This window comes from Lethenteron reissneri, chromosome 45 (genome assembly GCF_015708825.2).
Source record: "Lethenteron reissneri isolate LAM-NWPU_2019-01 chromosome 45, ASM1570882v1, whole genome shotgun sequence".
In the NCBI taxonomy this organism is placed as follows: Eukaryota; Metazoa; Chordata; class Hyperoartia; order Petromyzontiformes; family Petromyzontidae; genus Lethenteron; species Lethenteron reissneri.
Window position 1 is genome coordinate 2,930,119 of NC_083823.1, and position 18,409 is coordinate 2,948,527.

General features: G+C 45.9%; 1 protein-coding gene across 1 annotated transcript in view; it reads left to right on the forward strand.

Annotated features, from left to right (window-relative positions):
• LOC133353848 (transcription factor Sox-1-like) overlaps positions 1-13,668 on the forward strand; it is a 40,248-nt gene extending 26,580 nt beyond the window's left edge. The window contains exon 3 of the mRNA XM_061570289.1: positions 12,834-13,668. The gene's annotated coding sequence lies outside the window, so the exon portion shown is untranslated. The remainder of the gene's footprint in view (positions 1-12,833) is intronic.
• The last annotated feature ends 4,741 nt before the right edge of the window (positions 13,669-18,409 follow it).

Genomic DNA, 18,409 nt, shown 5'->3' on the forward strand with positions numbered 1-18,409 from the left:
TGATAAGCCACTTTGCGTTGAGTTATCATTTGTGGCTAGGTCGCTTCTGAAAAAAAATAATAGCTCAAGTTGGCCTTAGCTGGTAAGATAAAAAAAAAGTTTAGTTTTGTTTGTATATACTTCTGCAAACCATTTGTTTAACTTTCCTTTACTTTGCACTCCGATCGTGTTTTTTTGTTGTTGTTGTAACGTTCTGACATGCCCCTTACTGGACATCTGTGAAACAGAGCTTTACAGCTCATCGATTCCTCCCGTATAAAATAAATATTCTGGTTCTGATATCACGCTGCGCCAACCACTGCACCACCGCTCCCCTCCCCTGCGTACGGAGGACACGCGGTACGAGCTGACAATCTGCCGAGTTCCACTTCCCCGCCACATTTGCAAAGTTTCGCCTCCGACTCGATTCACATCTCACGTGGCGCGCTACAATAACAACAACAGCAGCAGCAGCAATGATAATGACGAACGGGAACTGGAAGCCTCGCAACGGAACGCGTCTGAGAGCGATGCCCGCCGGGGAGATTTGCAGCGACGAGTCCGCGCGTGGCTACCTCGGGTCGAGTCATCAACAGCGCAGCATCGTGAGAGGTGACGGCAGTGGCGACGGCGGCGGCGGTCTTAATCCACGGCTGATGATGATCACGATGATTGATGACGGTCATGATGATCGTCGTAATCATTGTGATAGGGGAGTTGTGAATTGTTGCCACGTGTCACCGTGTGCCCTGCGTTCCAGCCGGTCTCACGTGGGAAAATATGTCTTACACACCAAAGGCAAAGGTCCCCCGTGTAGCCTTTAACGGCGTTTTGGAGCAAGAGCTGTTAGAGAACCACGCATGAAGGCTGTCACGGCGCAGGACGGGGCAGTGTGCCCAGTATCACGCTCGGCCGCCTTTGTCTCCCCGGTGCCAGGTACTCGTTTGTGGCTTAGGGGAGTCGCGAAACTAGGTTCACGTATTTCGATTTAAAGCTTTCGTAACTGCAGGGATTCATCTTCTTGGTTCTTTCGGTAAAGTCACGTAGAAGAGAAGTAATAAAATAATAAAAATAAAACAGAAACGTCGTGAGAATTAATTTATCATGTTTTATTTTTATTATGTTATTACTTCCCTTCTACGTGACTTTACCGAAAGATCCAAGAAGATAGGTTCACGAATTCGCCACTGATGTTGAAATGAACTTAGATCGCCGCAGTGCCGCTAGCCACTGCACAGGTGACTCCCCCCATACAAGACAAATACAAAGACAAAGATCCCCCGTGTAGCCTGTAACAGACTGTAGGGGCAAGTGCTGTTAGCGAGCACCTATGAAGGCCGGCACGGCACACGAGGGGGTGGGTGGCCAGCACCTAGTGCTGATGCTTTACACACCGCACCGGGTAAACACGTTTTCACAGACACTTTCAACTTGCTGCTTCAGTGAACCGATGCTACCATGTACACACACAGATAGATAGATGGATGGTGGAGCGGTGGCGCAGTGGTTAGCGCACTGCACTCATAACCTCGTCAACATGAGTTCGACCCTGGACCACAGCTAACATCATGAGGCCAGTGAGACCCAAACTGGGCCCTGTGTGCAGCGTGATGTGCGTTGCGTGTACGTGAGGATATGTTTCGGTACGTAGCAGCCTTTATCAGCACTTGCCAGAAGTCTGTTGAGGCTGTACGGGGGATCTTTGTCTTTATATGTTGAGGTATGTGTGTGTGTGTGTATATATGTGTGTGTCTGTATACGGGTAAAATTTTTAATTTAATCCGTGTTTAATAATCACGCACAATGCACCATCAACTATCATCGATCTACTGATGGATGAAAGTCTCATGTAAGCCATAAAAATACATACTTAATGTAAATATGCGTGTGTGTGTGTGTGTACTGTGTGTGTGTCACATGGCCTTGACATATAAAGATCCCCCATATAGCCTTAACAGACTGCAGGGGCAAGTGCTGTTAGCGAGCACCTATGAAGACCGCAACGGCACACGAGGGGGTGGGTGGCCAGCACCACGCCCGGCCGCCTTTGTCTCCCCAGTGGCGATGTTTACACACCGCACCAGGTACTAATTTGAGGCTGAGTCGACCTAGGGGAGGCCCAGGACCGGTTCAGATAATCGTCACTGGTGTTGGCCGTGAGCGGGAATCAACATATACACACATATACACACACACACACATATATCATTGTTGCGACATCATCTATACAACGGAACAAATTAGATGCGTGATCCATTTTCAGACACCCCACCGATGTCGAGATGACCCAATAATGACGTCTCAATTCCTCGGCAAGTGATTGAGGATGCCTCCGTATCTTGTTACACAGAGGAGGGGAGTGCTGAAGGATTTAACGCGTGTTTTGACATGGGGTGGGATACGAGAGTAGGCAGTGGCTCTTAAATAAAATGTTCTTTAAAAAAAAAAATTCTAGACGTGTAATTTGTCCACGTTATTTGAGTGGGGTATCTGTAGATGGATCACCCCCTACGCGATGCTACACCCTACAACGAATAAAAAAAAGTTAAACATCATTTTCGTAATTCTATACATTCTCAAATGCGTTGGCTTTTAAATAAGAATGTATATGTACGGTACTATGAAAGGCGACGTTTCAGGCAATGGACCTTCTTCATAGCACTACAGCACAACAATTCGAATGATGTTCTGCACGAATGATTCAAATCTAGAATTCAAATCTCGAATCGAATGATGTTCTGCACGGGCTATGGAGCGTACGGTTGTCACAACTCTAGCCGAAGTGTCATTGTTTTACGAAAGTCATTCTTAAGTTGTAAATGATCAGATTTTAAATCTAAATATCAGTCGTAGCTTTGTGCAGTTTTTTGGCGCCAAAACTGAGAAGTCATCTTAAACTCTGTTAATTTTTGTTGTTATTTGTTTGTTTAACCTATGCGCCTAAGGACGTTGTCAATGTGCAGGTGTTCGTGGAAGGTCGTAGCTAAATCATAAATCTTATTGGCACGTCAGATTTTGAGCTTTTCTTGTTCTCCCTTCGGAGTCACCTTTTTGGGGGGCGAGTGTGACGCCCAAGCAGATAAAAAGCGGGTCGAGCCAATTGTCTTAAGCACCGGATTATAAGACGCACCCCCCCCCCTTCCCACCCTTCTATTATAATTGTTTTTTTTAAGTAAACGTCAGATGTTGCGTCTTTATAATACGCTAGACGTGGTCTACTTTTCAGGTTAATGTGACGTACAACCGTTTCAATAGGGCAAAATAAATAATTTTAGTCGTATAAATGTGTGTCTATTTGTTTGTGTTACTCCCTTGCGATGGGTCTTTGTGGGATGAACGTTGAGATGTATAAGGGCACCACGGGGTGAGCAATACGGTCCGAATTTGTTTGTAGTAAGGTAGGGCACTGATCAGGGGTTGACAGGTATGGTATAGTGTAGTGTATAATGTAGTGTATAGTGCAGTGTATAATGTAGTGTATAGTAGTGTATAGTGTAGTGTATAGTAGTGTATAGTGTAGTGTATAATGTAGTGTATAGTGTAGTGTGTAGTGTAGTGTGTAGTATAGTGTAGTGTATAATGTAGTGTATAGTGTTGTGTATAGTGTAGTGTATAGTGTAGTGTATAGCGTAGTGTATAATGTAGTGTATAATGTAGTGTATAGTGTAGTGTATAATGTAGTGTATAATGTAGTGTATAGTGTAGTGTGTAGTATAGTGTAGTGTATAGTGTAGTGTATAGTGTAGTGTATAATGTCGTGTATAGTGTAGTGTATAGTGTAGTGTGTAGTATAGTGTAGTGTATAGTGTAGTGTATAGTAGTGTATAGTTTAGTGTATAGTGTAGTGTAGTGTGTAGTATAGTGTAGTGTATAGTGTAGTGTGTAGTGTATAGTGTAGTGTATAGTGTAGTATATAGTGTAGTGTATAGTGTAGTGTAGTGTGTAGTATAGTGTAGTAGTATAGTGGAGTGTGTAGTATAGTGTAGTGTATAATGTAGTGTATAGTGTAGTGTGTAGTGTAGTGTGTAGTATAGTGTAGTGTATAATGTAGTGTATAGTGTTGTGTATAGTGTAGTGTATAGTGTAGTGTATAGCGTAGTGTATAATGTAGTGTATAATGTAGTGTATAATGTAGTGTATAATGTAGTGTATAATGTAGTGTGTAGTATAGTGTAGTGTATAGTGTAGTGTATAGTGTAGTGTATAATGTAGTGTATAATGTAGTGTATAGTGTAGTGTATAGTGTAGTGTGTAGTATAGTGTAGTGTATAGTGTAGTGTATAGTAGTGTATAGTTTAGTGTATAGTGTAGTGTAGTGTGTAGTATAGTGTAGTGTATAGTGTAGTGTGTAGTGTATAGTGTAGTGTATAGTGTAGTATATAGTGTAGTGTATAGTGTAGTGTAGTGTGTAGTGTGTAGTATATAGTGTAGTGTATAGTGTAGTGTATAGTGTAGTGTGTAGTGTAGTGTGTAGTATAGTGTATAGTGTAGTGTATAGTGTAGTGTATAGTGTATAGCATGCCTATCAACCCATACGCTTTACCCGTATTCTTGTACAGGGAAATTTAGTTTTCAGGTCCAAACGGCGTACAGCCGTTTCAATACGGGCAACACAAAAATAAAATAAAATCTGTGTCTATGTGTTTGTGTTTCTCCGTTGCGATGGGACTTTGTGAGATAAACGTTGAGATTTCTAAGGGCACAGGATGACCAATACGTTCTGAACTAGTCTGTAATAAGTTATTTGTGGTGACCAAAATTGTGCAACTTTATTGACACGAGGTAAACTTTTGAAGCGCGTCTTATAAATGGGCGAAATATGATAACAATAACTGGCATATGTACACACAGCCACGATACTGTGTATACATACATGTACATATGCAGTACGCATAGCTCTATAGTTATAGAAGTATAGCGTATACATATAATTATTTGGTGATATTTATACATATACATATGAGATATGAATAAATGTATTTTTCTATTTTCCTCTATGTAGTTTTTTTGGTTTAAATAGAGTTATTATCTTCAGATTTTCGGATCTTTTGCAATTTGTCGAACGGTTTTGCGTTTTCCGAGATTACAAAAGTGACGTCACTCGACGTCACGAAATAATTGGCGGGAAAGCAGCTGAAGTGACGTCGTCTATTGTGACGTCATTCATTAGTGACGTCGATTTTCTTATTCGGAATATTTATAAAATAAACGCCCATTGTCTCGTATCCATTGGAAGTTCACGCGTACACGCAACACGCGTACACGCAAACAAAGACAAAGACCCCCCCTATAGCCTGTAACAGACTGTTGGGGCAAGTGCAGTTAGCGAGCACTTATGAAGGCCAGCACGGCACACGAGGGGGTGGGTGGCCAGCACCACGCCCGACCGCCTTTGTCTCCCCAGTGGCGATGTTTTTAGACACCGCACCGTATACACAGTACACACACACACCGTACACACAGTACACATACAGAGTACACACACAGTACACACACAGTGTTGCCCCACGTCCGACCGCATAGCCTCGTGTAGAGTCAACACAATCCGTATACCATTGGAACCTCCTTTGCCAGTAGCAAAATATGATGATTGTTTTTTTACCCTTTTATCTGGCAACAAAACTGAAACCTTTTTTACGAGGAGTCATGTTTGCATTGACCACAATACCTGCAGTCATAATGCAAACAAAAAACATAACTCTGATAATGTATGCACTGTCCTTGAAGTTGATTGGTCCACACCCGAGACAGCTTTCCTTAGAGCCTAGTCTCACATGGGTTGGACCAGATGACGCCAAACAACATGTGAGACTAGGCTCTAAGGAAAGCTGTCTCGGGTGTGGACCAATCAACTTCAAGGACAGTGCACATACATTATCAGAGTTATGTTTTTGTTTGCATTATGACTGCAGGTATTGTGGTCAATGCAAACATGACTCCTCGTTAAAAAGATGTCAGTTTTGTTGCCAGATAAAAGGGTAAAAAAACAATTATCATAATCCGCATAGTTGAGCGAATTTTTGGTAGAGTTAGGTTAGCCGCATATACAGAACGCGAAGTCGCACAAACCGAACCAGTATAGAGCTAGGAGAACCTGTCCTATATGCTGAAGTGCTTTTGGAAACAATGAGCTTTAGCAATACAAACTTGCGTGCGCTCCAATCTCGCTCACGGCTAACATCAGTGGTGAGCATCTGAACTGCCTCTGCGCCTCCTGTAGGTCAACTACAGCCTGACCACAACAATCGTCGTCAGCTCGCTCACCATCACTCTTAACATCGCTACTCCCTATGATAGCATGGCACCAAGGAACTCCACTCCTTGTTGCCATCTCCCACGCCGAGGACTCGATGTGTGTGTGTGTACGTATTTGCGTTGGACTTCTTTCGCACCGTACGTAGCCAACCTGCCAGATGCAGCCAGCCCTCCCACACTGTTCAACCACCACACTTTGGAATTTCCTCCCATCGACTGTGCGAGTGAATATGGAGCTCTGTGCGAGTCTATGGATCTCTGTGTGAGTCTATGGCTCTCTGTGTGAGTCTATGGATCTCTGTGTGAGTCTATGGATCTCTGTGTGAGTATATGGATCTCTGTGTGAGTCTATGGAGCTCTGTGTGAGTCTATGGGTCTCTGTGCGAGTCTATGGGTCTCTGTGTGAGTCTATGGATATCTGTGTGAGTCTGTGGATCTCTGTGTGAGTGTATGGAGCTCTGTGCGAGTCTATGGCTCTCTGTGTGAGTCTATGGATCTCTGTGTGAGTGTATGGAGCTCTGTGCGAGTCTATGGATATCTGTGTGAGTCTATGGATCTCTGTGTGAGTTTATGGATCTTTGTGTGAGTATATGGATCTCTGTACGAGTCTATGGCTCTCTGTGTGAGTCTATGGGTCTCTGTGTGAGTCTATGGATCTCTGTGTGAATCTATGGAGCTCTGTGCGAGTCTATGGATATCTGTGTGAGTCTATGGATCTCTGTGTGAGTCTATGGATCTCTATGTGAGTCTATGGATCTCTGTGCGAGTCTATGGGTCTCTGTGCGAGTCTATGGATCTCTGTGTGAGTCTATGGATCTCTGTGTGAGTCTATGGATCTCTGTGCGAGTCTATGGATCTCTGTGCGAGTCTATGGATCTCTGTGCGAGTCTATGGCTCTCTGTGTGAGTCTATGGATCTCTGTGTGAGTCTATGGATTTCCGTGCGAGTCTATGAATCTCTGTGCGAGTCTATGGCTCTCTGTGCGAGTCTATGGATCTCTGTGTGAGTCCATGGGTCTCTGTGTGAGTCTATGGATCTCTGTGCGAGTCTATGGGTCTCTGTGCGAGTCTATGGCTCTCTGCGCGAGTTTATGTCTCTCCGTGAGAGGCTATGGCTCTTCGTGCGAGTCTATGGATCTCTGTGCGAGTCTATGCGTCTCGGTGGGGTCTCTATGCGAGTCCATGGGTCTCTATTGCGAGTGTTAATTGTTATCGGTTTCAACTTTTAATTGTGCCGTTGACGCTCGCTTACTATTTGGGCTCTTGGGCCTGTGCTCAACAACCGTAATAAAATATAAATATATAAGCAAGTACATGTGCATTCAATTTACATACTGTATGTGTGCGTGTGTGTATCTGCAAGTACACGTGTTGTGTATATGTTCACAGCGGGCGATCCATCTACAGACACCCCACTAAAAGAATTACAGAGTTTTCTAAGCGCGCTCATCTCAACACACGCGTCGAAATCCTTCAGCGACCGCCCCTCCTCCTCTGCACAAGAAGATACGCGAACCATCACTCTCCCAGCAGTCACCTGTCGAGATGAGAGATTATTGGGGTCATTCGGAATCGGTGGGGTTATCTGTAAATGGATCACCCCGAACTTTGCGCCGTTCTACAGATTGTGTCGTTGCAGTGGTATAAATGTCTAGGCCATGTGACACACACACACCCAATATATACACACACACACGCAGTTTCATATTCGTATGAAGTATATATTTTGAAGGCGAAGGGAAGCTTTCATCCAGCAGCGAATTAATGGTCGTTCGTGAAGATGATAATGTTGTTTTGGACAGTCGTGCAGATGGGAGCGGTGGCGCAGTGATTAGCGCACTGCGCTACGAACCCGGCGCCGCTCACGGCTAACATCAGCGACGATTATCTAAACCGGCTGTGGGTGGGCGCTCCCTTAGGTCGACTTCAGCCTTAAGCACGAGTACCTGGTGTGCTGTGCCAACATCACCACTGGCGAGACAAAGGCGGCCGTGCCGATGCTCGCAAACGGTACTTGCCCCAATGGCCTGCAGAGGCTATCGGGGGGATCTTTGTCTTTGTGTCACCGTGTTCCTGTGAGTGAGTGTGTAACGCACGGAGCTCTGGGGGATGTTTTCTGTTTTCAATTACTCCCTCTGGCGTGTTTCGCGTGATTACAATGCGTACTTAAAAAAAAAACACACGCACAAAGGGATTGTAAGCGAGAACCTTTGGTTACTCGGCCTGTAAGCGGTAACAATGCGGCCTTGTGATACGCAGCGCTTGGGGTTTGACTCCTATCCCGGGTTTCTGAGCCGGGCTCTCAAGGGCAGCGTGTTAACGGTGTCAGCACGCGGACACCAATGAATTGCGTACAGATGATCGACTGAATCACATCGACAACCCCATAGAGACCCTAGAAACTCACGTAGGAAGCCACAGGCTCGCACCGGAGATCTGTAGACCCAAAGTTAATTGTAACTCGCTGAACGAAAAGTTCGTCGACAAAACCTCAATAACGTCCGAACAATGCGAAAGAAGCTAAAAAGAAGAGCCGTTGCACGACGTTTCGGGCAATGGCTCTTCTTCACATCACACAGAGAAGCTTTCTATTCAATGGGGCCTGATAGTAATTCGATTTAAATAAGTATAACTCGTAAAAACAAAGTTTTTCACTATAAATCCTTTATATGCGTGGCGGCTAGAGTCCGCTCGTCCTCTGGCTTGAGATGGCTGCCACCTATGGGTCAGATGATGGTCTGCAGTATTAAACAATTGGTAATTAAATATTTAATTTGTTTTCCCTAAACAGTGTAAAATTTTGGAAAACATTTTCACGAACATTAATTGTCTCGCACAACGAGTCTGTGTGCAAAATGTCAGCTCGATTGGATCACGGGAAGTGGGTTAAAAAACGACCGAAAGGTTTGCACGGTCGTAAGCAAGCAAGCAAGCACGCAAGCACGCAAGCAAGCAAGCGAACTTAATATAAAGGATTTAAAAAGACGTGTTACTCCAACAAGCTTTGTTGCAGACTGGTGATCATCGCTTGGTTACAGCCGTGCAGAGCAAGTGGTGGAAATTCCACATTCCTACGGGGGGGAAGGAGCGAGTCGATCAACTTTTTACATCTCCACAAAGTGTATGGTATCTTCTTGGTTCTTTTGGTAAAGTCATGTAGAAGGGAAATAATAAAAATAATAAAAATAAAACATAATAAAATTATTTTCTTATGTTTAATAGTTTTATTATTTTATTATTTCCCTTCTACGTGACTTTACCGAAAGAACCAAGAAGATGAATCCCTGCAGTCACGAAAGCTTTAAATCGAAATTCAAAGTGTATGGTACTTATTTTATCGACCGAGGGTTAGGGATGATGGGCTGAGCCAATCGGCCGGTTGTCAAAGAGCTTCACAGCGCATCGGATTCCTCCAGTATGAATATACACATGGACACGTGTACTAATATACACGTGTAGAACGATGCGTTTACATACATTACTCAAATTGTAAATGTTGCGGCTTTAACACACCGGTGGGCTAAAGCAGTGAACTATTTGTCTTTTGTCAACGTGACACATTTTTACTGATTGGCCGTGTCGGGTGGTGGAGGGTTACGACACATTTATAAATAACGCGATCTAAACCCAAAAACGTTGATTATGAATAACAGAGATATTACATTCTCACAGACCTCCCTCTGTATTGCCGATGCAGTCTGTTAGTGTAGTCGGCGAGCACCTATTAGTTCCTATACGGGGCACGTGAGTGTTTCGTGGGGGCCACAACCACACACGACCGCCTTTGTCTCCCCCAGTGCAGACGTGTACTGTACATACCGCACCAGGTACTCGTTTAAGTCTGAGTCGAGGAGAGCCACAGACAAAGAACCCGCGTATAGCCTTCACAGACTGTTGGGGCAAGTGCTGTTAGCGAGCAGACTATGAAGGCCGGCACGGCACAGGAGGGGATGGGTGGCCAGCACCACGCCCGGACCGCCTTTGTCTCCCGAGGTCACGATGTTTACACGCCGCACCCAGGTACTCATTTGAGGCTGAGTCAAAAGTCAAAGACGCACACAAGCACAACGTTGCCCCCGTTAAGGTCTCGAACAGATTGTTGGGGCAAAGTCAGTGTCGGATTAGCATGTAGCATGATGTTATAAATGGGCCCTAAATGAAAAATACACGTAAATATTAAAACACGTAAATGTTTAACTTGCATAGTAAAGTAATTGTATTTTTTCATTTGCTATACAGCCATATAATACGACAAATAGCTAACCTTAAACACCCAGTCGTTCGTAAAAGTTGAAGGCGGTATAGTACTATAGTAATAGAGCAAGTGCAGAATCACTCAACCGGAATTGATAGCTTGAAAGCATTTAGCGCGGGGCCCTTGAACGTGCGGAGCCCTTTAGCATCATGTGTAGCTACTTGTGCTACTAGGATAATCCGGCAATGGGCAAAGTTCAGTTCCCAAACCTCTATTCCACAGAGAACAACACGCACACAAATACAGACGCACACATTTAGAGAGACACAGGAATAGAGACAGACGCACGGTGACATGAAAACACCGAGAGACATAGCAACATGAAACTGCCGTTCGCAGCTGAGTAGCGGTGACATCGCCACTGCGCTTGTGCCAGGCTTGGTGCGCCTTGAGACGAGTACGCAAAGTTCAAAGTTCATTTATTAGGTAGAGCCCTGTGAGCCATTCGGCTCTTGAATCGGGTGCAACCGCAACAAACAAAAAGCAAAAACATGAACAAGAAAACATCTTAAAGTGACTATGTGCAAACAGAAAATCCAAGAAAAGACAGCAAAATATTGCAGAACAATCACCGTACACCAACGCTGTGCAAATATCCCAGTGGGATGCAAGTCAAACAACAACAACCACAAGACCTACTCTTAGTTCTTTCGGTAAAGTCACGTAGGTAAAAAATGAAATTAAATTAATAAAAATAAAACAATTAAAACGATAAAAATCACGACATTTCGGAGGCAACACAAGCTTCCGTCTTCAGGTGAAACCGTCACAGCAAAATCACCTGAAGACGGAAGCTTGTGTTGCCTCCGAAACGTCGTGATTTTGAATGTTTTTATTATTTTATTTTATATTAATTTTTATTTCATTTTTTACCTACGTGACTTTACCGAAAGAACTAAGAGTATGAATCCTTGCAGTCACGAAAGCTTCAAATCTTGAACCACAAGACAACTTAGATTAGGGTCATCAGTCTAACATTACACACGCGCACATAGACACGCGAACTTACAGAGAAACACACTAACAACGAAGAGATAGACCGGTTCTTAAAGACACACACACAAACACAGACAGGTAGAAGGTACACATCGAGACTGAGAAGTCTGCAACACACCCAGAGCATCACTCATCCCCTCCATTCTTTCCCCACGTGGTCGCCATTGTCTACATTCTATTGTGCGAGTCAATGGCCAATTAACGCAGTTAAAGGGAGGATCGGTCTGGTCACGTTTAGCAGGAGGATGGAGGAGGTGTGGCGGTGCAGAGTGTGAGATGTGTGTGTGTATGCATTGTTGAATTTTGTTTCGCACCGGACCAGAGCCAGCAAGTCGTTCTAATCGTAGGTGCGGTGGCTAGGAGATGTTAACTACCTCGCCTGGTATACGAGAGGCCGTGGGTTCGATACGACGCCTGCTGCTGTATTTTTGGAGTTTGTGTGTATCTCTCCCCGTTGTCGCGTGGATTTTTATCTGGGTCCTCCGGTCCCCCCCCCCCCACCACCACATTAGGAATCAACAAGTATTTGTCGGCTATACATCTGTACGCGATAAGCCACTACGTTGACGCTTTCATTTGTGACCATGTCGCTTCAGAAAAAAGAACTGTAGAGCTCAGTGGGCATTACCTGGTAAAATCAAAATAGTTCAGATGTTGACCTAAAGCTTTCGTGACTGTAGGAATTCATATTCTTTGTGTCTTTCGGTAAAGTCACGTAGATAGAAAATAAAATAAATAAAATGCAAAAATACAAAAATATATAAAAATATAAAAAAAACTCGCGACGTTTCGATCGCAACACACGCGATCGTCTACGTGACTTTACCGAAAGAACCGAAGAATAGGAGACTGGTTTCTAGTGTACACACACCTCCGTTTGTCTATCACCCTCCCCTCCTCTTCACCCCACCCCCCACTTCGTCTGTACCCATCCCTGGACTCCCTCGGCCACGTCCCGACGGTTATCCCATTAATGTCGCTCGCGAAATGGGATATCATTGAACCGACGTGGGGAGAGAGAGAGCCACGCGCACATCGCTCATCGCACAGTGCAGCCCTGGCCCTTGCTGGGTACGGCTCAGGAGCGCTGGTTGTGGTTCTTTTTTCCCACTGCACAAGCCGAGCCGTGCCGAGCCGTGCCGCTGGTGTCACTCGCAACGGACACATCGAGATGCATGTAGATGCCCCGAGTGTGATGATTGGTCACCAGTCCCAGCACTATCCAGGCTCAACCCCGCTTAGCTTTCCGATATCTTTGTGGGTAACTTACATAATGATTATTCCCCCCCCTACCACTTACTCATTCCCGCCCTCTCACCCCCCCTCCCTTCTCTCCCCGCCCCTTCCAGGAGCGATTCCACTCAGATCGATGGTGGAATTGGACGACGAAAGGCAAGCCGTCCTCCTACTACGCCTCCCTCGTCACGGGCAACACGTGAAAGTCGCTTTGCAATCGTTCTTTAAAGAAGAAACATCACTGACACGGATCTCCATGCCCGCGTCGGACATTACGAGACGCGCAGCCAGGGATTGTAACCACGATGGGTGCCGCGATAATCGCGACGACCGCGATAATCGCGACGACCACGATAATCGTGATACAGCAGCGCGCGATACGATATCCACGATAATCGTATCGTCGTTCAGTCGTGCAGAATATCTCTGCGCGCCCTCGTGGTGACGGTGGTGACGGTGGTGGTGGTGGCGGCGGTCGCTTCTCGTCCTTGAAAGAAAAATAAATAAATATTATTTAATCCCCTGGCAAAATATTTATGAAATTACAAACTCGGCAATTAAAGTTGTAAGTAAATACGGGTTTACCCGTTTAAATTAGTGCTTCGCAAAACGTTCTGAGAGTAATTAATGGCATCGCAATTAGATGACGGCATCATTTCGGTAGTTAGTTTAATCATCTCGGTATTTCTGGTGTAACTAGCTGCATGTGAGGATGTTGGTCCACTCTTGCCCATTTGCCTGTGACTTGATCCTTTTTTCAATTAGGTGCACCGAGCCTGGCACCCCCGTTTTTACTTTAACATCCCCTCCCTCCCTTTATCGTCTCCCATCCGTTTCCCTTCTACTACCCCACTAAACAAACACAACTCACAGATTGTTCTGCCCCATCCCGTATCTGTCCCTCCACATAAAATAAGAATCCAAGTTTCTTTTTCGATTTAAAGCTTTTGTGACTGCAGGGATTCATCTTCTTGGTTCTTTCGGTAAAGTCACGTAGAATGGAAATGATAAAATAATAAAAATAATAATGGAAATAAAAAAAAAATAATTTTTAATTATATTATATTATTTCATTATGTTACATTTTTATTCTTTTTATTATTTTATTACTTCCATTCTACGTGACTTTACCGAAAGAACCAAGAAGATGAATCCAAGTTTTTTTTTCGACTCATCACATCAGCCCCCAATCGCCTTGTTGGGAGTATTATTTATTTTCCTTCAGCGGCAAACTCTGGACCGGTTTCCACGTTTCTGTCTCTCATCAGCAGAGTGCCGTTGTCAAGGCTCGCTTTTTGATTTTCTTCAGCAGTATTTGATTATTAAATGCCAAACTCTGGACCGGTTTCGACGTTTCGGTGCTCGCTTCAACCAATGCTGATGAACTGCCCAGATGTTTGGGAAGGTAAGGGCACTGTCCTTCTCTCCGTTGTCAGATAGGGGGAGGGGGGTCCTTGATTTGACGCAAGCCTCTACGATACAACGCAGAACAAGCAGCATCAGAACCTGCGTTTATACGGCAGGAGGAATCCGATGAGCTATGAAGCTCTTGATCAGATATGTCTATTAGGGGCGGGTTAAAAATAAATATTCTGATTCTATGATACAACGCAGAACAATCACCGCTCGCGGCGCTGTGGAGAATATACATATAAGTTACCACGGTTTTTTCTGCATTTTGTCGTTTCTGTATCGTTACTGAAAAAAAAACGAAATAAAAATATATATATATACTGTATATATAACAACAAAAATACATCGAAATAAAAACCGCTGGAGTCTTTGTCGAAGTCGACATTGGATGTGAATGTGAAAACGGACTGGCACTTTCCATGATAATGTGGAATGTCCACACACCGGCTCAGGGCCACCAAGAGTAGAAACATGTGTGAGCCTCCTGCGCCCCCCCCCACGACCACCCACCCCCCATCGGCACGCGGAGGAGGGAAGAACCTCCTCTGACCACGACGCTGTCTTGTCGCGTCTTCATCGCGTGTTTCAGCAGCAACAAACAACAACAACAAACAACACAAACAACAACAACAAAACAGAAAGTCGACTTTGACCTGACGACGAGAGACGCTGACCATTCGGACGAGTTGTCTGAGATCCGCTGCCTGCGTTGCCGCAACGGCGTCTCACGATGCCGAGTCGAACCAACACAGACAAACAAACAAACAAAGGCGAGTGGCCTCGTGACGTTCGGCTTCGTACGGTGCGAAAGAAGTTCGACACACCGTGCGTACGGCGCGCGGATCCCAAGTGCAGGAAGAGGTCGAATGCGACCGCGTGGTCCGGGAATCGTAGTCGCGTCGTCTCCCTCGTCGTCATGCACGCGAATACTCGCTCTCAGCACTTGCCCCGATATTCTGTTGAGGCTATACGGGGGATTCATCTTCTTGGTTTCATTCGGTAAAGTCACGTAGAATGGAAATAATAAAATAATGAAAATAAAGCATAATTAAATAATTCTCACGACGTTTCGGCCACAACGCAAGCAGCCGTCCTCGGGTGAAGAACAGGTCTGTCGAGAAGACAGAGTCTGAAACGTCGTGAGAATTATTTTATTACGTTAAATTTTTATTATTTTATTATTTCCCTTCTACGTGACTTTACCGAAAGAACCAAGAAGATGAATCCCTGCAGTCACGAAAGAAGCTTGAAATCGAAATTTATACGAGGGATCTTTGTCTTTGGCTTCCTTTGTGCGATTGTATACGTATCCACGTATGTCTCGAAGCAAATACGTCCCTTGCAAACACGACGCATGCACAGCACAAGGATCCGTAACAAAGACAAAGATTTCACGGAGAGAATGTGAAGGATGTTGGGGTAAACGTCGCGAGCGAGCTCCATAGAAGGCCGGAACGGGCCACCAACAAGACGACACGGCCAGCACCACGCCCGACCGCCTTTGTCTCCCCATTGATGACGTACACACGCACCGCACTTGGTGGTGTCCTCAATTTTAAGGCTGAGTCGACCTCGGGAAGGGCCAACATCGGTTCAGATATTCGCCACTCAATGTGAGCGGCAGTGGGGAATTGAACTCGGGTGAAACATACTCAGCTGTGTGTGTCGCTCATACACACGCACATCTCTGTGTATGTCACTCACATGTGCGTATGATTACGTGTGTACGTATGTTGTTTGTGTTTGTATGTATGTGCCTGTGCGTATGTTGGGGGGGGGGGGTGCGTCGCGCACACAGGCACGCACACTCACCCATCAAAAACAAAAGATCAACAAACTCGTGTTGCCTTGACAGACATGGCTAGCGAGTAAACTATGAATGCCGGTTCGCACGGCGGCGTGGGGAGCCAGCACCACGCCCGCTCGCCGTTGTCTCCCCAGCGCGTGACGTGTCACACCGCATTGAATCGACATAGAGGAAGGAGGGATGACCAGCACGAGTTGAGATTTTTCGTCACCGGTAGTCGCCGGACGTGGTAGGGGTAAGTGCGCTAACCACTACACGACCGCTACAAAGATAAAGATCCCCCGTATAGGCTTAACAGACTGTAGGGGCAAGTGCTGTTAGCGAGCACCTATGAAGGCCGGAACGGTACACGAATGAGGGGGTGGGTGGCCAGCACCACGCCCGACCGCCTTTGTCTCCCCAGTGGCGATGTTTACACACCGCACCAGGTACTCATTTAAGGATGAGTCGACCTAGAGGAGGCCCGGGACCGGCTCAGAAAATCGTCACTGGTGTTAGCCGTGAGCGGGAATCAAACCCGGGTCGCCGGGTTCGTAGCGCAGCGCGCTAACCGCTACACCACCGCTCCCCACACACATACACACACACACATCGTTGTGCGTGTCGCTTCACACACACAGACACAGATCGCTCATATAGCCTACACAGACCGTTGGGGCAATTGCTGTTTGTGAGGTCGCCGTGGAACACGAGGGGTGGGTGGGTGGCCAGCACCACGCCCGCCCGCCCGCCTTGACACACCGCACCGGCTACTCATTTGAGGCTGAGTCGACGTAGGGGAGGCCCAGGACCGCTCCAGATAATCGTCACTGGTGGTGTTCGCCGTGAGCGGGAATCGAACTCGGGTGGCCGGGTTTGTAGCGCTAACCGCTACACCACCGCTCCCCACACACACACAGACAAAGATCCCCCGTATATCTGTTTGCGAGTAGCAGCACCTGATTAGCATCATCATCATCAGCATCGTCATGAGCATCATGAGCATCATACTTTCTCCTGGCGCAGTGAAGGGAACACAATCGAGTAACATTTGCGATAAAGGCCGCCACGGGACACGAGGCGAGAGTGGGTGTCCAACACTACGCCCGGCACGCTAACCGCTACACTACCGCTCCCCAAAACACAACAGACACAATTCTAGATTTGAAGCTTTCGTGACTGCAAGGATTCATACTCTTAGGGATTTTTTCGGTAAAAGTCACGTAGGTAAAAAATATTAAAATTAATAAAAGTAATAATAGAAGAAAAAAAATCACGACGTTTCGGAGGCAACACAAGTCTCCGTCATCAGGTGGGACCATCACAGCCAGATTAGTAAATCAAGATTAGTAAATCTATCTGTGACGGTCCCACCTGATGACGGAGACTTGTGGTGGCTCCGAAACGCCGTGATTTATTCTTTTATTTTATTTCTACTATTACTTTTATTAATTTTAATTTTATTTTTTACCAACGAGACTTTACTGAAAAAATCTAAGAGTGCAACAGACACACACACACGCACACAGGTGCACACAGGCACACACAGCGAAATGAACACACACAGACGCGTAGAAAAACACACACAAGCACACACAGCGATACACACACATAAAGATCCCCCGTATAACCTTAACAGACTGTAGGGGCAAGTGCTGTTAGCGAGCACCTATGAAGGCCGGAACGGTACACGAGGGGGTGGGTGGCCAGCACCACGCCCGACCGCCTTTGTCTCCCCAGTGGCGATGTTTACACAACGCACCAGGTACTCATTTAAGGCTGAAGTGACCTAGGGGAGGCCCAGGACCGGTTCAGATAATCGTCACTGGTGTTAGCCGTGAGCGGAAATCGAACCCGGGTCGCCAGGTTCATAGCGCAGCGCGCTAACCGCTACACTACCGCTCCCCACATATACACACACACAGGCACGCACAGGCACACACCACCCACACACAGGCACACACAGCGACACACACACACGCAGAGCCGTATGCGCGGAGTACGGATTAGTCCCTGACACGCGGTAATTCCAGCATTTTTTTTCCAATTAAAGCTCTGAACCAATACCCCTGTCCCCCCTCCCCCCCAAGCCACAGCCACTTATCAGACGCGAACATATGTTCACTTAGGGTGGGGGCTTAAGGAATTCTGCTGCCATTTCACGCTTATTCGCCTTCTTATCCAAGAGAGTAGCGACGCAAAAAACGTCCGTTTTTATTTTTTGTGCTGAATTGAATATTTTTTTCAAAACTATATGTGAATTTTATATTATTGCTACTGCTACAGGACGCGTAGTTAAACGTTTTATTTTATGTGCGTGTCCGTCCGAATATTGTCGCCACGTTTGATGGTTTAAAGGCGGAGCGTGCAAGCACATGGCTCGGCAGAGAAGATTGTGTGATGAGCTGATAGCCCTTCGCAAGGCGTCTTCGAGCGAAGCTTCAGTAGCAGAAGACACATTTGCAGGCGTCACGGTGCTACGGTAGGAAT